Source organism: Delphinus delphis, chromosome 15 (assembly GCF_949987515.2).
Source record: "Delphinus delphis chromosome 15, mDelDel1.2, whole genome shotgun sequence".
In the NCBI taxonomy this organism is placed as follows: domain Eukaryota; kingdom Metazoa; phylum Chordata; class Mammalia; order Artiodactyla; family Delphinidae; genus Delphinus; species Delphinus delphis.
The window spans coordinates 12004412-12028529 of NC_082697.1; the positions used below are offsets into that span (position 1 = coordinate 12004412).

At 41.6% G+C, this 24118-nt stretch overlaps 1 protein-coding gene across 1 annotated transcript in view; it reads left to right on the forward strand.

Annotated features, from left to right (window-relative positions):
* The first annotated feature begins 170 nt into the window (after positions 1 to 170).
* STAU1 (staufen double-stranded RNA binding protein 1) overlaps positions 171 to 24118 on the forward strand; it is a 90611-nt gene continuing 66663 nt past the window's right edge. The window contains exon 1 of the mRNA XM_060033443.2: positions 171 to 189. The gene's annotated coding sequence lies outside the window, so the exon portion shown is untranslated. The remainder of the gene's footprint in view (positions 190 to 24118) is intronic.

The window sequence follows — 24118 nt, forward strand, 5'->3', positions numbered from 1 at the left end:
CTTGGAGGCCGCCCTGGCCCGCCCCCTCTCGCAAACTCTCGCGGCGCGCGAGCGGCAACCTGGGGCGTGGTTTGTGTGACGAAGGCAAGGCACGGCGTTTGTGTTAAACAAAATCCGTACTCTTGGTGCTCAGAAAACGGTGGGACGGTTGGAGGCGTGTGCGAGTTGCGGAGGAGAAAGTCTAAAGAGGTGCGTGGATGAGCTCCGTATATTTATGTACAAAAAAATTGTGGAAGAAAATACACTAAACACTTAGCAGTGATTGTCTCTGGGTGGTAGAATTTTAAGCGATTTTTAGTTTCGTCTTAGGTTTTTTTCCACAGTAAACATTTACTTTCATAAAAAAAGAAAAAATTAAAAATAGGAATAGCTGGGACTTCCCTGGCGGTCCAATGGGCCGCACTTTCACTGCCCAGGGCGCGGGTTCGATCCCTGGTCGGGGAACTAAGATTCCGCAAGCCACCGCTGTGAGGCCAAAAATTAAGAATAGCTAACACTTGTATAACATTTACTCTGTGCCAAGTACTGATCTAAGCACTTCTACATGTATTAACTAATTTAATCCTTACGGCAACCCTAGCAGAAGGTACCATTACTGTCGCCATTTTACAGATAAACTAAGGCGATGGGGCTTCCCTGGTGGCGCAGTGGTTGAGAGTCCGCCTGCCAATGCAGGGGACACGGGTTCGTGCCCCGGTCCGGGAAGATCCCACATGCCGCGGAGCCTGCGCGTCCGGAGCCTGTGCTCCGCAACGGGAGAGGCCACAACAGTGAGAGGCCCGCGTACCGCAAAAAAAAAAAAAAAAACTAAGGCGCAGAGAGGTTCCCAGGGTCACAGAGCCACTTAATTACAGAGCCAAGATTATAACCGAGGCAGTGGCTCCAGGGTCCTTAAGGAAAGTAGATCTCACAGCTTACCAGGAAGTTTTCATCTCTTCTCTGCTTGTGGAAATCTCACTGAATCTTAACTTCCTAAATACCACCTCCTACCTGGAGCCTTCGTGGACTACTACCTATCCTCCTTCATAGCTGTTTGCTCCTTCCGTGTTTAACACTTTGTACTTGCAGCAGAATTGCAGTTGTGTCATAAAAGTAGGTTCAGTTGTCTTTTTTTTTTTTTGCTATTTTAACTATTTTTAAGTGTACAATTCATTGGCATTAGTTATATTTACAGTGTTGTGCAACCATCACTGCTATGTGTTTCCAAAACTTTTTCATGAGCTCAAGCCAAAGCCTTGTAACCATTAAGGAATAGCTAACTCCCCATTCTTCTCTCTCCCCAGTCCTGGTAAACCTCTAACCTACTTTATGTCTCTATGAAATTGCGTGTTTTAAATATTTCATGTAAGTTGAATTATACAATATTTGTCCTTTTGTGTCTGGCTTATTATACTTAGCACAGTGTTTTCAAGGTTCATCCATGTTGTAGCATGTGTCAAGTTCATTATGGTTGAATAATGTTCTGTTGTATGGATATACCACGTTTTGTTTATCCATTCATCTGTAAATAGACACTTGGGTTGTTTCCACCTTTTGCCTATTGTGAATAATGCTGCAATGAACATTGGCGTACGAGGATCTATTTGAGTCTCTGTTTTCAATTCTTTCAGGTGTATACCTAGGAGTGAAATTGCTGTGTCATGTGGTTATTCTGTGTTTAGCTTTTCGAGGAACCACCAAAATATTTTCCACAGCAGCTGTACTCTTTTTACATCAGTAATATATGAGTGTTCCAATTACTCCACTTTCTATCCTGTTCACTGCTGTATCCCTAGTGCTTAGTATATAGTAGGCATTCAGTAATTACTAGATGAATAAATGAGTGAATGAATGTCCTTATGTGTTTTTGAATCATTTTCAGACGTCCGTCAAGTCTATATGTCAATGTTTGCTCAATTCAAATAAGCCTTATGTCAGCTCTGGCTCCCTCCACTCTTCTTCCCTGAGCTCTGGAGGGCCGGAACCATGTCCAAGTCATCCTTGCACCTTGGAGCACTTGTACCTGCAAGTGCACAATCTATAGTGAAGGACCAGCATTTGAAATTTCCAATCCATTGCAGACTGGTACTTCTGTAAAATACAATAAAAATGTGTGACAAGATCAGCTTGCTAGAAAACTTTCTGAAAGCTTATTCTCAATTTCTATATTTATAGTGTCCTGAGCAGGTAATGAACAGTTTACAGTTTAAGTCACACTGTCCATATTTTGAGTCACACTGCCTTGAACTCTTAGAAAACCAAGACAGCATCACATGAGATTAAAGACAAAGATGGAGGTGAACAGACTTTGTTTACTACAAAACATCAGATAAATGCCAATTGTTAGATTAATACTGTCCATTGGAACTTTTTGCAGCATTAAAATGTTTTCTATCTGTGGTATCCAATATGATGGCCACTAGCCACAAGTGGCTGTTGAGCACTTGTAATGTAGCAAGTTGAGGAATTGAATTTTCTGTTTTTATTTTAATTACAATAGCCACGTGACGGCGGCGGGAATAATTAGGAGTTTTGGATTAACATATACACACTACTATATATAAAATACATGGAGAATTCCCTGGTGGTCCAGTGGTTAGGACTCAGTGCTTTCACAGCATGGCTGAATAAATAAATAAAAATAAAAAGATTTATTCTCTTAGCAACTTTCAAATATAAAATACAGTATTATTATCTGTTGTCACCATGCTATATGTTACATCTCCATGACTTATTTTATAGCTGGACGTTTGTACCTTTTGACCACCTTCACCCATTTCACCCGCCTCTGGCAACCACCCACTGTTCTCTGACCTATGAGTTTCAGTGGGGGTTGCTTTTTTCTTTTTAGATTCCACATATAAGTGAGATAATACGGTATTTATCTTTCTCCGTCCTACTTATTTCACTTAGCATTATGCCCTCAAGGTCCATCCATGTTGTTGCATATGGCAAGATTTCCTTCTTTTTTATGGCTGAATAATATTTCATTATGTATAAATACCACATTTTCTTTATCCATTCATCCATTGATGGACACTTAGGTTGCTTCCATGTGTTGACTATTGTTAATAATGCTGCTATGAATATGGGGGGGTTCAGATACGGTTTTGAGTTAGTATTTTCATTTCCTTTGGATAGATACCCAGAAGTGGAATTGCTGGATCATATGGTAGTTGTATTTTTAATATTTTGAGGCATCTTCATACTGTTTTCCATAGCAGCTGCACCAATTTACATTCCCACCAACAGTGCACAAGCATTCCTTTTTCTCCACATCTTCAGCAACACTTATTTCTTGCCTTCTTGATGATAGCCATTCTAACAGGTGTTAGGTGATATCACCTTTTGGTTTTGATTTGCATTTCCCTGATGATTAATGATGTTGAACACCTTTTCATGTAACCATTGGCCATCTGTATGTCTTCTTTGGAAAAATGTCTATTTGGATCCTCTGCCCATTTTTTAAATCAGATTTTCTGGGGTTTTTGGTATTGAATTGTATGAGTTCTCTATATATTTTGGATATTAATTAGTCCCTTATCGGATATGTGATTTGCAAATATTTTCCCACATTTGGTAGGTTGCTTTTTGATTTTGTTGATGTTTTTCTTTGCTGTGCAGAGGCTTTTTAGTTTGATGTAGTCCCACATGTTTATTTTTGCTTTTATTGCCTTTGCTTTTAGTGTCAAATCAAAAAATCATCACCAAGACTGATGTCAAGGAGCTTATTGCCTGTGTTTTCTTGTAGAGGTTTTATGGTTTCAGGTCCTACATTCAAGGCTTTTTTGAGTTAATTTTGAGTTAATACTTGTGTATGGTGTGAGGTAGTGGTCCAGTTTCATTCATCTGCATGTTGCTGTTCAGTTTTCCCAACAGTGTTTATTGAAGAGACTGTCCCATCCCCGCTGTATATTCTTGGCTCCATTGTCGTAAATTAATTGACCATATATATGTCGGTTTATTTCTGGGCCCTCTATTCTGTTCCATTGATCTATGTGTCTTTTTAAAATATGAATACCATACTGGTTTGATTACTATAGCTTTGTAATATAGTTTAAAACCAGGAAGCATGATGCCTCCAACTTTGTTCTTCTTTCTCAAGATTGCTTTGGCTATTTGAGGGGTCTTAAACAATTCTTTACATTAAATTTTCTCTGTTAAAATAACTAGTATAGGACTAGTGGTGGTGGTGCAGTGGTTAAGAATCTGCCTGCCAATGCAGGGGACACAGGTTTGAGCCCTGGTCCAGGAAGATCGCACATTGCTGCGGAGCAACTAAGCTCGTGTGCCACAACTACTGAGCCTGCACTCTAGAGCCCACATGCCACAACTACTGAGCCCTTGTGCCACAACTATTGAAGCCCACAAGCCTAGAGCCCACGCTCTGCAACAAGAGAAGCCACCACAATGAGAAGCCCGTGCACCACAACGAAGAGTAGTCCCCGCTCGCCGCAACTAGAGAAAGCCCACGCGCAGCAACGAAGACCCAACGCAGCCAAAAATAAATAAATTAAATATATATATATATATATATATATTCAGACAAGTGTACACAGTCATATGTACATCAAAACACTGTTTACAACGGTAAAAAGTTGTAAATGACCCTACTGTGTAACAATAAAGAAATAGTTCACTCAGTTGTGGTACATTTTTACAAGGGAATACTGTAGCCATTAAAAAATATGTAGCTCCGTTTATGCTAACATAGAATAATATCTAAGATACAGTAAGAAAGCAGATTATAAAACAACATGTATGGTAAGATTCCATTTTTATGTCTGGAATATGGGGAAGTTATTAAGAAAACGGTTGGTATTTTGTGCTTTTTGCTGCTGTGGACTCACCAAGAGGGGGCAATGGGATTTTAGGCCCACCAAGAAAGGCTAAACTGAAGAGAAACAGCGGAGAAAGCAATGGAGGTGTGTGGCTTCAGGGTTGTGAGAGGAGTGTGGCCTAATGTTTATGTTGGGTTATAGGTTTTCTAAAATGGGAAAGAGGTGGAAGCTCCTGCTTTGGGTTGAAGACGGACAACTAATCCAATCCCAGAAAGTTGTTTATTGGTCATTGTGATGGTTAACTGTATGTGTCAACTTGACTGGGCCACAAGATGTCCAGATATCTGATCAGACATTCTAGGTGGTTCTGTGAGAGTGTTTTGGGGTGAGATGAAGGTAAATGACTAGACTGAGTAAAGCAGATTATCCTCCATAAGGAGCCTAATCCAATCCGTTGAAGGTGTGAATAGAACAAAAGACTGACCCCTGTGTGAGAGAGAATTCTTCCTGCCTCAGGGCATTTGTCAAACTGGAACTGGAATTCTCGTGATTCCAAAACAATTTGCAGCCTTCGGACTCAAACTGGGACATTGGCTCTACAGATTTTGGACTTGCCAGACACATAATTGCATGAACCAATTCTTTACAATCTCTATCTCTACCTCTCCCATTCTTCCTCTGTCTCTGTCTCTTTCTGTATCTCTATAGCCATATAGGTATCTCTAGGTGGATGGGTGGATTGATAGATAGGAAGGAAGGAAGGGAAGAAAGGAAGGAGGGAAAGAAGGAAGGAAGGAAAGAAAAAGAAAGAAAAAGAAGGAAGGAAGGGAGGGAGGGAGGGAAGAAAAAGAAAGGAAAAGAAAATCTTCAGACCTGAAGGCTACATCCAGAAACAATGGCCAAATTACTTTGTAAATCTCCTTTGACTGAGATACCACTGAAGCCACTGCTGTTTCCAGACATCATGATTTGTCCTCTGACTAAAGAACCAGAGATCCCTGCTGCCTCCGAAGTTGAGAGTCTCTTCTGCCATGCTGGCTACAGTGGATTCTGACTGGCTGTCTGCTTCCCATGGAAGACGGGCACTGATCCTCTGATTGGCGGAGCTTAGGTCACAAGCCTGTACTCCAGATGCAGGGATCTTGAAAAAGTGATGATCTAGTCTCCATCTTAGATAGGCATGAATTGATGAGGTGGGATACTCCCGAACATTGGGAGGGGAAGGAATCCAAGGATGTTGAGCAGCCGTAAAGAATAACAGACATTCACTACAGGAAGGCTGGAAGGACAGAGAGTGGTGAATTTCTGAGTATTCAAGACCTACATCTCTCATGCTCCCAGTGCCCTGCAAAGCAGCAAGTTCCTTGATTGGGGTCTCTGCATGGCCAGGCTTTGCACAGAGGAAGTGGATGTTGAGAGCAGAGCCATCTAACTTTTTTGGGACTTGGTCTGGACTTGGTCTCTGAGCAAATCAGCAGTGATCATGAGCAGAAAACTAAATTGGGCCTTCCCCACTTTTCTTGTATTATGGGAACCTGGGCTGGTGGGTTGGTTGGTTGGTTGGTTGGTTTTGCATGATTCCAAGTGATGGGAAAGAGCCCCCCAAAAGAGCTGACATTGGATTTACCGACAAACTTGGTGAATGGAGACTGAATCAAATAAATTCAACACTGAGTTCTCTTTTGAATAAAAGGGCAAGTAGGGTGGTTTCACAAAGTCATCAGGAACCCAGGCTCCTTCCACCCTTTTGTTCCATATCATCATCACGTGGCTTCCACCACACTGTCCAAAATAGCTGCTAAACCTCCAGCCATCAGGCCTCATTCCAGCAAGCAGGAAGGAAGGGGCAGGGAAAGAAAAACACATATCCTACCCTTAATCACACTTCTAGGACTTCTGCTTCCATCCCATTGACCAGAACTTAGTCTGTGGGCATACCTACCTGCAAAGAAACTGGGAAATATAGGTTTTATCCTGAGCAGCCATATGCCCAACTAAAATTCAATGGAAGAAATGGATAACAGCTACTGGAGGCAACAGGAAATCTGTTACAGTCAAGAGGTACATACACCAAAATTTATCTCTGGAAAGGGGGTAAAATTATGGGTGATTTTTAGTTACTTCTTTATAGTTTTCCATAATACTTGATTTTTTAAAAACTGACCATATATTTGTAATCAGAGGGGAGGGGGAAGCATTGTCACTCTTTTCAGTTTGAGGGGGAAATACAATATGAGTAAAAGAAATGGTAAAAATGAAACAGGAGGGAAGAGGCCAGGGCACAACCTTTAAAAGAATGACATAGCCATAGGACATGACAAAAACTGGTTAGAACTAACTACACCCAAGATGGTGGAAGATTTGACTTCCAGTAGACCTTGAGCCTCATTATATGCTCATTGTAATACATTCGCTAAATGACACACCCACCAGTGCCATGACAGTTCAGGGCTAACCATAAAAGGCCAAAAATTGGGTGGTGGCTGAATTCCCGGAAATCCCCACTACCCTGCCACCCAAAAATAGTTGGACTAATCCTCCCACTCATTAGTCTATGAAATTACCCAGCCTATAAAAACTAAACACGCCATATTTCCGGGCCTCTCGCCTTCTGAGATGGCCCGTACTCTATGGAGTATGTTTCTCTCTAAATAAATGCACTTTTTGCCTGTCACTTTGTCTCTCACTGAATTTTCTCTGCGTTGTGACATCAAGACCCTGAGCTTCATTAAGTCCTGAGACTAGTTGTGTGACTTCAATTAAAAGACCGTGGGGGGCTTCCCTGGTTGCGCAATGGTTGAGAGTCTGCCTGCCGATGCAGGGGACACGGGTTCGTGCCCCGGTCCGGGAAGATCCCACGTGCCGCGGAGCGTCTGGGCCCGTGAGCCATGGCCGCTGAGCCTGCGTGTCCGGAGCCTGTGCTCCGCAGCGGGAGAGGCCACAACAGTGAGAGGCCCGCATACCACACACACACACACAAAAACAAACAAAAAAGACCGTGGGTTCGGGCTTCCCTGGTGGCGCAGTGGTTGGGAATCCGCCTGCCAATGCAGGGGACACGGGTTCAACCCTGGTCCGGGAAGATCCCACATGCCGCGGAGCGACTAAGCCCGTACGCCACAACTACTGAGCCTGCACTCTAGAGGCTGCGAGCCACAACTGCTAAGCCCACATGCTACAACTACTGAAGCCCGTGCACCTAGAGCCTGTGCTCAACAACAAGAGAAGCCACCGCAACGAGAAGCCTGTGCACCGCAACAAAGAGTAGCTCCCGCTTGCCGCAACTAGAGAAAGCCCGCGTGCAGCAACAAAGACCCAATGCAGCCCCAAAAATTAATTAATTAAAAAAAAAAAAAAAGACCGTGGGTTCAAGTCCCAATCAGGGTTTTGGCCGGGTTCAAATCCCTGCACGTGGGTTCAAGTCCCAGCCTGAGTTGCATGGTTTCAAAGTGATACCAAGAGCTAAGGCAATTTTTAAAGAAACACATCTGCTCTCTTGTGCAGTGTTCCCAAGGAAATAAAACTTCCCTGGAAATGCTGCTTCTTTTAGCAGCCCTACTTGGCTCTCTCCACCTACAAATAAGACCTCTTCCTCCCCAGAATGCCTGGATGATCTGTTAGGACTTGTCATTGGCACGAGGAATGTTTTGTATTGACGTGTGTCTACTTGCCTTGATTCTGGAACCACCAGGCTGTGTTCCAGGAGTGCTATGCATTTCCCTGCACGTGGTGCCCCACCGGCTTAAGCTTCATTAACTATTTATTAGCCAGATCCAGGCTGCCTTCACATCTTAATTCCCTGAAATGATTTGCGATTGATAAGATCTGGGTAGATGTGGAAATCTTAACAACCTTGCCCAAGAATGAGCAAGTCCTCTGAAATCTTTGGAGGTCAAAGATGTTGGGAGCTTTGGAGATTTGCTGCACTTCCTTGTAAAATCCATCTGGACTCTCACTTCCACCCTTCCTCCTCACCATTCCCACTTAATTTATTATCTCCTCTCCAAACTAAAGTCTAAGAAGAACAGACTGGAAAAAAGGAAAAGAGATTGCTTATTTTTCTCCTTGGGGGTCTAACATCAGCCCCAGAACTTTATTTTTATTTATTTTTGGCTGCGTTGGGTCTTTGTTGCTGCGCGCGGGCTTTCTCTAGTTGCGGCAGGCGGGGGCTACTCTTCGTTTCGGTGTGCGTGCTTCTCATTGCAGTGGCTTCTCTTGTTACAGAGCACAGGCTCTAGGCTCGCGGGCTTCAGTAGTTGTGGCGCCCGGGCTTAGTTGCTCTGGGGCATGTGGAATCTTCCCAGACCAGGGATCGAACCCATGTCCCCTGCATTGGCAGGTGAATTCTTAACCACTGTGCCACCAGGGAAGGTACCCAGCCCCAGAACTCAAGCTGTATTTAGGAAAATCAAGTTTTCCCCCTCCAATTCAACGCAGAGTTTCCAACTGATTTCGTTCTCAGAGAGTCAAGGTGGATATTCTCAATAATTAGTGTTGAGCAATATTCTACTACTGAACAGTGGTACCAAACGTTTTCATTAATTCCACAACTACTTATTGAGCTCCTGCTTTGTTTCAGCCTCTGTTTTACACACTGGGGATATTGCCTTCTCATTCCTTCTCTCTCCTCTCGCCAGAGCCAGCCATTCTCGTGAGTTCGAAGTGTAACCTTCCTAATGGTGCTATCATATGCTCATTTTACAGGTGAAGAAACTGAGGCACAGAGAGATAAAGGAATTTGCCCAAGGTCACACCCTTGGTAGGTTGTAGAATCAGTACAAACTGAATAAATGAGATGAAGAAAAGGCAGGTTGATAAGAGGGACTGTCCCAAAGCTGAGAACTGAAAGTGGAGAAAGAGGCACCAAATGTCGATTTCTAAGAAATCCTCCCACAAACACCCCAGCCCTAGGCAATCACTAATCTACTTTTTGTCCCTATGGATTTGCCTCTTCTGGGCAATCGTGTAATTGTGTAATATATTGACTGGCTTCCTTCACTTAGCATGTTTTCCAGGTTCATCCATGTTGTAGCATGTATCGGTACTTCATTCTTTTATACATGGCTGAATAATATTCCATTGTATGGATATGCCAGATTTCACTTATCAGTTGATGGGCATTTGAGTTGTTTCTATTTTTTGGCTGTCATGAATAATGCTGCTGTGAACATGTATGAGTTTTTATGTGGACATACGTGTTCAGTTCTCTTGGGTACTAGGAGCGGAATTGTTGGGTATATGTTAACTCTATGTTTAAATTCTTAAATAGCTGCCAGACTCATCAGAACAACATTGGGATCATCAGGTTGGGAAGTCTGCTCACTGTAATCACCCGTGGGCCCAGGCTTACAAAGGCTTTATCTCAACATGGGATGTGACGATTACCGCAGCAGTGAGAAGGATATATGACAACGATTGAACTGCCTCTTAGACTTTTGTCCAGAAACAATATAAATCACTTCTGTTCACATTTTACTGGTCAAATCAAGACATAGAGCCACACTCAACATCAAGGGGACAGGAAAGTACAGTCTTACCTAAAGTGCTGACAAGGAGAACTAGAGACATTTACAGAATGATGTTAATAATGGCAGCTGCGGGACTTCCCTGGCGGTCCAGTGGTTAAGACTTCTTCCAATGCAGAGGGTGCGGGTTTGATCCCTGTTTGGGGAGCTGAGATCCCAAATGCCTTGCAATCAAAATACCAAAACATAAAACAGAAGCAATATTGTAACAAATTCAATAAAGACTTTAAAAATGGTCCACATCAAAAAAAAATCTTAAAAAAAAATAACGGCAGCTGCAGTGAATGTTACATAAAAGACGTAGGGAAGGCCTCTGTGAGAAGAGGACCTTTACTCTGAGACTTGAAAGGTCAGAAAGAGCCTGTTGGAGATGATGAGGGCAAAGAGATGCTCAACGTCACTAATCATTAGGGAAATGTAAATGAAAACCACAGGCACTGTCACTTTGCATCCACTAAGATGGCTGTAATAAAAAGAGAAACTGACAATAAGAACTGTTGGCAAGAGTGTGGAGAAACTGAAACCTTCATACATATTTGGTGGGAGTATAAAATGGTGCAGCCCCTTTGGAAAACAGTTTGGCAATTCCTCACAAAGTTAAACACAGAGTTATCACATGGTCCAACAATTCCACTTCTAGCTACATACCCAAGAGAATTAAAAACATCTATCCACACAAAAACCTGTAAATGGATGTTCATAGAAGCCTTAATTCATAATAGCCCCAAATGGACACAACCCAAATGTCCATCACCTGATGAATAAATAAGCAAAATGTGGTAAATATATCCATACAATGGAATACTAGTCATCAACAAGAAGGAGTGAAGTACTGATGCATGCTACAACATGGATGAACCTGGAAAACATTATGCTAAGTGAAAGGAGCCACCAAATATTTTATGATTCTGTTTGTATGAAAGGTCCAGAATAGGCAAATGCATAGAGACAGAAGGTAGATTAGTGTTTGCCAGTGGCTGGGAAGAGGGATGAACAGAGAGTGACTGCTAATGAGTACAGTGTTTGTTTTGGGGTGATGAAAATGTCTGGAATTAGAAAGCTATGAGTATACTAAAAACTCCTGAATTGTACACTTTAAAAGTGTGAACTGTTTTTTAAAAAGGTGAGTTTTATGGTATGTGGATTACATCTCAATTTAAAAAAAGTAACAGGGACTTCCCTGGCAGTCCAGTGGTTAGGACTCGGCACTTCCACTGCTGGGGGCACAAGTTCGATCCCTGGTTGGGGAGCTAAGACCCTGCACACTGCATGGCGAGGCCAAAAAAAAAAAGTAACAGATTAAACCCATTGAATAAAAGAGAAAAATAAAGAAATTGAAGTCTGTACAAACTACTGTTCATAAAATAAGTTATAAGGATATATTGTACAGCACAGGGACTATAGCAAATATTTTATACTAACTATAAATGGAGTATAATCTTTAAAAATTGTGAATCACTATGTTTCACACCTGAAACCTATAATATTGTACATCAACTATACCTCAATGGAAAAAAAAATTTTCTGATAAGGAATAACATATTTACCTAATTTCAAAGTGCCTCTCCACAAAATACTTAATAAGAAGAAAAAAAGAGTAACTATACAGATGTGAAGCCCAGCAGATGCCACCTTAATCAAGTGATCAGAGTGAACATGATCAGCAAGGGGACAAATCGCAGTCACATGTCACCTGGTAAGATGCAATGAGAAAACACCATTAGCAGTGTTTGATTTTCCTGCCAAAAACCTGAATCGAATCATGAGGAAACCTCAGTTAAACCCAGATGGAGGAACGTGCCCCAAATAGTTGCCCTGAAATCTTCAAAAGTGTCAAGGACGAGAAAGTTGAGGAAAGACTGAAGAACTGTTCCAGACTGAAAGAAATAGAACAATCTGAATGCAAAGATCTTTTTGCTGGAAGTTACATTGTTGGGTGAATTGGCAAACCTGAAAGGTGTGTGAGGGTTAGATGATAGCCCTGTATCATAATTATTTTATTTGGATGTGTGTATCACATAGAAGAAAGTCCTTGTTGTAGGAAATACGCACTGAAGTGTTTGGGGATGACGAGGTATCAAGTCAGCATTTACTCTCAAATGGTTCAGGACAAAAAAAAAAAGATCCGAACCATATTCACAACTTTTTTTGCTTGTAGATCCGAGGTTGTTTTTAAAAACGAATACACCAGGACTCCCCTGGTGGTGCAGTGGTTAAGAATCCACCTGCCAATGCAGGGGATGCGGGTTCGAACACTGGTCTGGGAAGATCCCACATGCCACGGAGCAACTGAGCCTGTGTGCCGTAACTACTGTGCTCTAGAGTCAGCGAGCCACAACTACTGAGCCCTCGTGCCAAAACTACTGAAGCCTGCGCACCTAGAGCTCGTGCTCTGCCACAGGAGAAGCCACTGCAATGAGAAGCCCGTGCACCACAATGAAGACCCAATGCAGCCAAAAATAAAAATAAATTAAAAAAAAATACACCAATTTCCAGTGAGGTTTCATACTTTCTCAATTAACCCAGGGACCAGGGACCAGGGATCAAACCCGTACCCCCTGCATTGGAAGTGCGGAGTCTTAACCACTGGACCTCCGGGGAAGTCCCCTCAGTTAACTTACTTTAACGTTAATCTTTTCTGCACCTTACAATCTCTTATATCTCATTGAATATAAATAATATCTACCATTTATGTGGCACAAAATTCTTTATACACGTGTGACAACATGCATGAAAAACCCTGTAATTTATTGTGTCACTTAGAGTTCAGGTTTCTGAATTCTTTTTTCTGCTTGACTAACTCAAGCAGGAAAAAGAATTTACTGGAAGAATATGGGGTATATGGCAGGCTCTGTTTTAACTGTTTCCTCCACTTAATGAAAGTGTGTTGATCTTGGGCAAATGACTTTACTCTGTGCCTCAGTTTCTGCATCTCTAAAATGGAGGAAATTATAGTACCTACCTCATGAGATTGTTGTGGGGGTTAAATTAATTAATACATGTAAAGCACTTAAAAGAGTGCCTGACACATAGTCAGTGCTCCATAAGTGTTATTTGTGATCATTAACTGACTTGTCCAAAGAAGCCATTGAGTGGCCAGTGCAGGATTTGAACCCAAGTCCACAGGAAACAAAAACCTGAACTTGCCAGCAACCCCTTATCACAACATTAAGTGAGCCGTGATTCTCCCTCTTTTCTCGTAAACGTTGATGAAAACTGAAGGATGTTCCTTCTCCCACCCCACAAGCAGTTACTTCCTCTTGCATTCTCCTAGGGCTTATACACAAAAACTTGTCAAGCCAGCTCCACCCTTTCAGCGGCTCAGTTCCTGCCCACACCCTCCAAAAGCTTTTGCTTCACTGGTACACTTTGTTTGCCTTGGGTAATGTTATTCTTTTAAGTATGGAGGACATTTAATGTAAGTAATACTGTCCATGGTCTTTGACCTAGGCCTGCAACAGCTGCAGCTGTGAGTAACATGCTTGCTTCATGCATTGTCTATCTATCTAAGCATTATCCTTCCTTCTCATATCTGATGTATCAGGTCAGCATCTGAAAGAGTAATGCAGTTCCCTGGAAGGTGTAGTATTAATCATGTTTTAAATTTTCTGATGTTTTGACATCTTAAAAAGCTTGCTGGTAGGGAAGAGGCTGCTCCTCCCAGGGCTACTCAATCCTTAGCGATAGCAGAGGACTCAGCTCAGAGCACTGTCTTTCAGATACAAACCAACCAATCTCAAGTCTATAGCTCTAATCACCTCCTTATCTAACTCACTCATCAAGCCAATATTTCCCTTGCCCTACATCATCCCAAGGCTAGGTACCAGGCAACTAGAGACCACCCCTATAGCCCAGAGCCCACTGGGATTATTCAAACTAACCAAACCTAAACGGTTTAGCCCTATTCCAATAAAGGCTCTGGCCCAGGCTTTCCCCTCTCTCCTGTCTTCTGCCACCTGACCAACCCCGGGTGCTTCCCCTGTGGTCCTGCATGGTATAGAGTGATCCCTTCTCTGGCGGACCTGTGAGTAAATAAACTTTTTCCTTGAGGAAGAGCCTCGTTCTCATTTCCACCAACTTTACCATGCTATTGCTAACATCTACATTCTTAGAACGTACTATGAATTGATTATTTTCTAAAAAATATGCTTGATTTATATATGTTGTTAAAATACTATTAATGCGTGTTAATTTTACCCAAATAAAATATATATCGTACACTGTAAAATATATATCGTACACTGTAAAATATATATCGTACAGTGTAAAACACTGTTACAGTATAAAGGAAATTAGAGAAAGAGAGAAGATGACACCTGTAATCTACCATTTCAACAAAACCATCACTTTCATTTTCCAGTCCACCTTCCAACTTTGCTCCATATGCATTCCTCTCTTTATATGAGTAACAAAAATCTATTAACGATTTCTGCTAATTACAGTGTTCAGGTTTGCAAAACACTTTCATCTATCTCATTTTGAGACCTTAAAAAGACAGAAAAGGGACTTCCCTAGCAGTCCAGTGGTTAAGACTCTGCATTTCCAATGCAGGGGATGCAGGTTCGATCTCTGGTCAGGGAACTAAGATCCCACATGCTGCGGGGCAAGCAAGCCCGCACACCACAACAAAGGGTCCCTCACGCTGCAACGAGTATCCCGCATGCTGCAACAAAGATCCTGTGTGCCGTAACTAAGACCCGACGCAGCCAAATAAATAAATATTTTTTAAAAAAGAAAAGAATAGGAGTGATCAGAGAAATAGGATGAAAACTAGAAGAGAGTCAGGTCCAGAAGCCCAGGGAGAAGATTATTTCTAGAAGGGAGTGATGGACCACGTCCAATGCCTGTGAAAGACCGAGCAACAGATCTGAAAAGTCCATTGGACTTAGTGACCTCTTTTAATAAAGTATTAGCAAAGCTTTCAAGAAGTTTGGCTGTGAAGGGAAAGAAGAAAATGGGATAGAGCTGGAGAGCAAATGGGACTAAGGCATTTTTTGTTTGTTTGTTATGTTTTTGTCCTTTAAATAAGAGAGACTTGAGAATGCTTAAATAAAGATTGGAAGAATCTAGTTGAGAGCTAATGCTTAGATATCCAGAAGAGAAAATGAATCATTGATAGTGTGAGGTTTATATGAAGGAGAGGAGGAGATAAGGGTTGGTTTGGATAGGAGAGACACCAACCACTCCTATGGCAACTGGAAAAAGATTGGTTCAAATGTAGATAGGGTTTTGTTTTGTTTGGGGAAGATGAATGAGTTTTTCAGTATAGACATTGGCAAAGCAGATAGATGGGTTTTGACAGGCAAGTACAGCAAAATACAAATGGTCACGAGAGTTTAGGGTGTTGGAAAGAGTGTTCTTGAAATGATGGACCATGAAATCTTGCTAAATACGGAAGGGCACGAAGAATGAAGAAAACTGTTGGAAGGGGAGAAGCTAGATAGGTAAATAGACTAGAGTCCTAATGAGCTAGAAAAACAGTCTTAGTGGCCATTGAATATGAAAGCTGGAAGGGATGTGGCCAGAATGTAGAATGATGTTTTGGATATGTTTATTTTTTATGTCAAGACCCAGTGTATGGCCATAGGATGAGTGACTGAGGAGGGAGGGAGGAGGTCGCTGGAAATGAGAAGGTCCTATAACTCAGTGACCAGGGTCTTTGATCATATGTGTGTGTGAATGTCGAGGTCACTAGGGTGGTGAGTGGAGGGGAGTTATATGAGCCAAGTACCAAAATGTGATGGATAAAGGCAGTGGGGAAGGGACAACTGGGCTATAGCTGAATTACATCTCTCCTGGACTCCATTCTTGAATTTTCCGCTATCTATCCAATATCTCCACTTGGATGTCTAATAGATATATTCAACTTAACAGTGTGGCTAAGCCTCGAAGCAGAGGGGCCAGAAAATATAGCATTTTTTTTTTCCTGGGCACATAGTTCTTTCAAAAATAAAGTTAGGGTTCTATTGCAAAAAAGTGAGAAAATGGATATCATTAGGCAATGGTCTCTTCCACATTGTGTGGAACACTCAAATATTAACAGATATTACAACAGTGAAAATTCAGGTAGCTTTAGAAATTAAGAGAAATATCTAGAACATATAAAGAACTCTTCAAAACAAAAAGACAAATGACCCACTTAAAAAATGGGGAAAGAACTTGAATAGACTTTTCTCCAAAGACGATATACAAATGGCCAAGAAGCCCATGAAAAGATGCTCAACATCATTAGACATTAGGGAAATGCAAATCAAAACCATGGTGAGATGCCACTTCACACCCACTAGGATGGCCATAATTTAAAAAAAGGAAAATAACAATCATTGGCGAAGATGTAGAGAAATTACAACACTTGTACATTGCAGGTGGGAATGTAAAAGTGGTTCAGCTGCTGTGGAAAACAGCTTGGCAGTTCCTTGAAAACTAAACATAGAATTACCGTGTGACTTAGCAATTCCACTCCCACGTATATACCCAAAAGAACTGAAAACAGGTACTCAAAAAAAATCCTTGTACACAAATATTCATAACAGAATTATTCACAGTAGCCAAAGGTGAAAACAACCCAAACATCCACAAACAGATGACTGAATAAACAAATTGTGTTATATCCGTACAACGGAAATTTGGCTGTAAAAAGGAATGAAGGTCTACCTATACATGCTATAAGGTAGATGAGCCTTCAAAACTTTACGCTAAGTGGAAGATGTCAGGCATTAAAGGTCACACATTTTATGATTCCATTTATATGAAATATCCAGACTAGGTAAATCCATAGAAACAGAATGCAGATTGGGGGTTGCCAGAGATTTGGGGGAGGGGAGAATGGGGAGTAGCTGCTTAATGGGTACAAGGTTTCCTTTAGGAGTGGTGAAAATGTTTTGGAACTAGTTAGAGATGGCGGTTGCTCAACGTTGTGAATGTACTAAATGCCACTGAATTGTTCGCTATAAGATGGTTAATTGTACGTTATATGAACTTCACCTCAATTTAAAAAAAATTAAGGGGAAGAGTTGTAGTATTAGGAATGATAGAAAAGTCACTTATCAAGGTAGAAGCAAATTTTTATTTATTTATTTATTTATTTTTGCGGTACGCGGGCCTCTCACTGTTGTGGCCTCTCCCGTGGCGGAGCACAGGCTCCGGACGCGCAGGCTCAGCGGCCATGGCTCACGGGCCCAGCTGCTCCGCGGCCTGTGGGATCTTCCCGGACCGGGGCACAAACCCGTGTCCCCTGCATCGGCAGGCAGACTCTCAACCACTGTGCCACCAGGGAAGCCCAAGCAAAATTTTTAACTGAAAAAAGCAGTACATGATGGTTTGTATGTTCTCACTACAGCAGTAATTCAAACACAGCGCAAAGTGTAAGTACCAAATTTATTTTCTGCTATATAAATACAAGTCTATGGACTTCGCTTGTGGTCCAGTGGCTAAGACGCAGCACTCCCAATGCAGGAGGCCTGGGTTCGATCCCTGGTCAGAGAACTAGATCCCACATGCCACAACTAAAGATCATGCATGCTGCAACAAAGATCCCACGTGCCACAACGAAGATCCCGTGTGCTGCAACTAAGAGCCTGCACAGCCAAATAAAAATAAATAAATAAGTAAAAATAAATACAAGTCTATGTTAGGAAAACAGTTGTGTGCTTTTTGACAGCTCTAGAGTTTGAAAACCCAGTGATGTAGAATTTTTCCCCACCACCATCAAGAAGAAGAAAGAGAAGGAGGGAGAGAGGAGGGGGAGGAAAAGAAAGAGAGACAGAGAGAGAAATACAGGGAAGAAATAAGAGAAAATTTGGTTTCCCATCTAAGTGTAAAGTTCTAAGGAACAGATTTCCAACCCCCCATTCCCTCTGCCAGTATGAGATAGAAAACCTCTGTGTTCTGAAGGACAATGATCTCTAACCTAGAATTCTATACCCAGCCAAATTACCCATGAAATGAGAGGATAGAATGATGATATTTCCAAATATGTAATCTCTCAAAATTTTCTCTTTCTCAGAAAGAGAATGGAGCATGAGGGAGAAAGCCATTAAAAAAGAACTTGTGGAATCCAGGAAACAGGAGTTCCAGCCCAGGAAAAAGGCAAAAGGAAGGGCTAGCGCTGCAGCTTCCAGCAGGTCTAGAGAGGAATCAGTCCGAATCAGAGCAGGAGAACAGAGAGGTATGGGGTAATGTCTCCAAGACAAAAAATGAAGAAAGAAAGAAAGAGAGAAAGAGAAGAAAGAAGGAAGGAAGGATGAAAGGAAGGAAGGAAAGAAATAGGTTACCTATTTCTGATGTGTTTGAATTTATTGAGAGATTTCTATTCCTGTCAGAGACTTTGTGGGTCGACTGGTGATAAACACATAGAAAATGAAGTGTAGCCAATTTGTTGAACAGATGGGGCCTATGGGGTGTAGGCAGAAAAGAAGTTTATTCTTGGATGTAAAGTTTATTCTTTGCATGTCAAATTGTCTCTGGGAAGCCAGTTCTTCCCTCATACTCTTGGATGAAGTCTAGGGCAAATCTCACTCTCAGGTAATAAAACTCTCTCCATCACTTAAAACCCCCAGACAGTCTCAGTTCAGTAATTAAAATGTCCACTCTTACGCATTAAGCAGAATCACATGAAATTGCCATTTTTGTGAGCATAGATGGTTGAATATTAACAATTTCATTTGATTTCACTCTAATGAGTCAAAAATTCCAAATTTATTTAAAGTTAAACCATCTCTCCTTCTGCCACTTTGGACTGGTCACCTGAGGTGAGAAGAGGCCTGGGGGGCTTCTCTGTTTCCCCACCCAGGCCTTGCACCACCCTCCTCCACTCAGGAGTCAGCCTCTGTGGAGGTGGGGTGGGCACTCTCTGACCATGGCGGGTGTTTCCAATGGACTCTACCTCTCTCAGGGTACTTTTGGCATCTGTGATGCTCAGAGATACTCCTCCACCTCTCAGCCCCCACTCTGCACTCCTCTGGATGGGTCAGGCCTCTGTCAACCTGAAGATCCCTTGATTTGATGACTGCTTACAATTCCACCTTTAGCCCCCAGGCATGCAGTCTCTTTTGACGGGGTCACCTCACACCATGGGGGAAACCTCTTAGACAAGATGCAAGCTGGTGTTTCCCCAGCACAGCCCAATCTGGTCCTCAGGACACTGTCCTGCACCCTTGAACACCACCACCCCTTCCCTCTGCCGCTATCAAAGCAGCTAACCAGCCACAGTGCCTTTCATTTATACCTCTCAGGTGTGAGTCACACACCACTTACTGTGTCACCTGAGCTTCCAGAGACACTTCAAGCTCTTCAAGAGGTCTGATGGAAGTGTCTTTCTTTAGGCTCGAAGAAAAAGCATCGTTCTCTTCCCCTTCCCATAAATTGGGCAAACTTACTGTCATCTCATCAGCAGCTCTCTCTCCAAACATTTTCTTTATAGTCCCTGGAAGTTTCAAACTTAGCCCTTTTATGCTCTTGAATGGGTAAGGGACCAAAGATAACAAAATCAGTTTTTGTGTTTTTATTTTAGTAGATTTAATTTACTTCATTTTTTAGAGCAGTTTTAGGTTCACAGCAGAATTGAGCAGAAGGTACAGAGATTTTCTGTGCATCCTCTGACCCCACAGATGCACAGCCTCCTCCAGTGTCAGCATCCCCCGCCAGAGTGGTACATTTGTTACAGTCATGAACCTACACAGACACGTTATTAACACCCAAAGTCCATAGTTTACTAGGGTTCACTCTGGGTGTTTTATATTCTGTAGGTTTGGAAAAATATATAATGGCATGTATCCACCATTATAGTGTCACGTAGAATAGTTTCACTGCCTTAAAAATCCTGTGTGCTCTGTCTATTCATCCCTCCCTCTCCCGCAAACCCCTGGCAACCATTGATCCTCTTCTAACCATCTCCATAGTTTTGCCTTTTCCAGAATGTCATAGAGTTGGAATCACACAGTATGTAGCCTTTTAAGATTGGCTTTTTTCACTTAGTAATATGCATTTAAGTTTCCTTCATGTCTTTTCATGGACTGATAGCTCATTTCTTATTAGTGTGGAATAATATTCTATTGTCTGAATGTACCACAATTAATCCATTCACCTGCTGGAGGACATCTTGATTGCTTACATGCTTTGGCAATTATAAATAAAGCTGCTAGAACCAGTTTTTAATCACCGCTTTTACAAGTCCCACCTGGGTGGACTTACTTTGGAATGGGGAAGCATCGCTTGAAACTGAGATGGAAATAGTTCTCTATTACATCCTGTTACACAAGAAAATGAAAAATCAAGGCAATTAATAACTTCAGGCAAGGAAATTTATGTAAGAAATGAAATTTAACCATACTACTCTACATACTCAGTGGTGAATACTACTTGTACAATCTTAATAATGTAAATGTTGATTGAATCAAGAATTGTGGTACAAACATATTGGAAGGATAGGAGAAGGGGAAATGTGTGTGCTGGAGGGAGTGGGAACAGGACTAAGAGAACAAAATTCTCATATACCATAGTAAGCAAGCAACAGAAGAAGTCTAAATGGGAGAATCAAGGATTATCTGTTCAGGCATGTCGTTTAGAAACATGAAGGGAGATACCAGAGAGCTGCAAGTGTTCAAAGTGAGTGGGTGGGGATGTTGTTTCATGATAAGCTTCTTAAAGCTATTTGACTCTTTAAACTATGAACACATTACTGTGATTAAGCAATTTAATTTAAAAAACTGTAATAAAACATAGAAATTATCTAGAGACTAGGTAATATTTCAATATAACAAGAGCACTTGTACTCTTCTGTTTTTTAACATCTTTATTGGAGTATAATTGCTTTACAATGGTGTGTTAGTTTCTGCTGTATAACAAAGTGAATCAGCTATACATATATCCCCATATCTCCTCCCTCTTGTGTCTGCCTCCCACCCTCCCTATCCCACCCCTCTAGGTGGACACAAAGCACCGAGCTGATCTCCCTAGCACTTACTCTCTTAACGACAAATGATTTGCATGAAGCCAAAAGTTATTTTGCGTGACCAAAATCTTTCTAATGTTACAGGGAAAATGACTCCCTTTAGCTTTCTGCTTCTAGTATAATATGAAAATACACCCTCCTATTTCCAGATAACCTTGAGATAAGCAGTGGATTCTCCTACGAGATCAATATTTAAAAATTATATCGTGAGGGATTTGTTTTTCCCACTGGGTTACTTAGTATTAAATGTGAGAAATAACCAGGTCAGCTAAGCCAAAAGGGGCTACCTTGTCGATCTATAACTAACCCATGATCACTAATTCTCACCTCACTTATCCTGGAGCCCTTAACATCCCAATGATGAAACCCTATCAGGATTTTTTAGGACAATGGGTGAGAGAAAAAGACCAAGAGAGAAAAACAGAGATATGTTCTTCATGTAACCTCCACGAGGACAGGGGCCTGTCTTGTTCGTTTTATATATTTATTTATTTATTTGTTCGTTATTTTTTAAAACTTTTTGGCTGCGCCGCGGAGCATGCGGGATCTTAGTTCCCCGACCAGAGATCGAACCGGTGCCCCTTGCAGTGGAAGCGCGGAGTCTTAACCACTGGACCGCCAGGGAAATCCCCTTCTTGTTCATTTTAGTATTCTCGGTGTCTGGCACATAGTTAATGCTCAGTAAGTATGTAAGAATCTATTGAATAAATAAATCAATGAGTGATCCTAATTCTCCACTTTTCTCAAAGTCTATGTGCATTGGAATAAAGTTATGCTATATTTACAGTTCATAGATCTGTAAAAATCAACAGGTAAGATAGCCCTTAGATAAGGATACCCCATTGGATGTTTTGTGAAACAGCCAATTACAAATACTGGAAATGTAAAATCTACCAAGTGCGTGAGGAGATACGCAAAAATGTTGACCGTAGTATTATTTATAATAACAAGAAATGGCACTAACCTAAATGTCCATCAATAGAAGCCTGGGTAAGTACAAGATGGTATACTCATTTGATGGCATACTCTATAGCAATGAAAATGAACAAGCTAGAGCTACACATGCACATATAGAGGAACCACCCAAAAATGTAACGTTGAGGGAAAAAAGCAAGTCATAGAAGAATTCAAATATTAGTATGCCATTTATATAAAGTTTTAAAATATACAAAACAATATTGTTTTAAGAAGCCTTCATTTGCAGTGTAAGTATAAAAATGCATGGAGGGCTTCCCTGGTGGCGCAGTGGTTGAGAGTCCGCCTGCCGATTCAGGGGACGCGGGTTCGTGCCCCGGTCCGGGAAGATCCCACATGCCGTGGAGCGGCTGGGCTCGTGAGCCATGGCCGCTGGGCCTGCGCGTCCGGAGCCTGTGCTCCGCAACGGGAGAGGCCACAACAGTGAGAGGCCCGCGTACCGCAAAAAAAAAAAAAAAAAGCATGGAAATAAGAAATACTAAATGTTAAATCAATGAATGAATATGCTTTTTAGAATTACCAGCCCCCAAATGAAGATGTTTTCTTTAAAAAAAAAAGCATTTTATTTACTTTTAATAGGTGATTATATATGCACATTCAAAAGAATACTAAAAGGTATTTTCAGTATTTTTTCCACCTCATCCCTAGCTACTCAGTCCTTGTCTCCAGAGGTAAATACTGTTATCACTTTTTGTTTTTGGTCACACCACACGGCATGTGGGATCTTAGCTCCCAGGGATATTAGCTCCCAGGGATCTTAGCAGGGATCGAACCCATGCCCCCTTGCATTGGAAGCATGGAGTCTTAACCACTGGACCACCAGGGAAGTCCCCTGTTATCACTTTTTTAATGTCTCATTCCAGACCTCTGGAATCCAGAGGTGGTCTCTTCATTAATAAACATATATGTGTTCTGCACCTACCACAAAACTTCTGGCTGTTTTTTCTTGAGCAGTATGGCTAAAGATTTATCAATTTTATTGATATCTGCTTTTACCTTTATCATTTCTTTCCTTCTGCTTGCTTTGGGTTTAATTTGATCTTCTTCTTTTTTTTAAATACATTTATTTATTTATTTTTGGCTGTGTTGGAGCTCTGTTGCTGCGTGCGGGCTTTCTCTAGTTGCGGCGCGAGGGCTTCTCATTGCAGTGGCTTCTCTTGTGGAGCACGGACTCTAAGCGCGCGGACTTCAGTAGTTGTGACACGCGGGCTCTAGAGCGCAGGCTCAGTAGTTGTGGCACACGGGCATAGTTGCTCCAAGGCATGTGGGATCTTCCCGGACCAGGGCTTGAACCCATGTCCCCTGCGTTGGCAGGCAGGTTCTTAACCATTGCGCCTCCAGGGAAGCCCTTAACAACTTTTATTTATAAAGTGCAGCAGCATTAATCATCTTTATCATGTTGTATATTACATCCCTAGTAGTTCCTTATAATTAACTGGAAGTTTATACATATTGACTATCTTCATCTAATTCCCCTCCCCCCATTTCTTAGGTCCTTTTAATGTGTTATGAAATTTGCCTTTTCCATAATTGAGGTGCAATTCTTTTTCCAGTTTGTCATTTATCTTTTTACTTCACATGATTATTTTTTGTATTTTCATTGATCTTTTCCCCTAAGCCTCCTGAATTTTGTGTTATAGTTAAAAGGGTATTCTCAAAAAAAAAAAAAAGGATATTCTCCACTTCAGGGTTGTAAAAGAATTCTCCCAGGGATTTTCCTGGTACTCTTATGGTTTCCTTCTTTCCATTTAAATCTTTGATCCTTTTGGCATTTTTCCAGGTATAAGATATAAAGTATGGATGTAACTCTGTTTTTCACTTGCAGAGGCTGCATAGTTGTCCCAAGCCTCTTACTGAATGAAATCCATCTTATCTTAGCCAATTTGAAATACCACCTTTGTTGAATA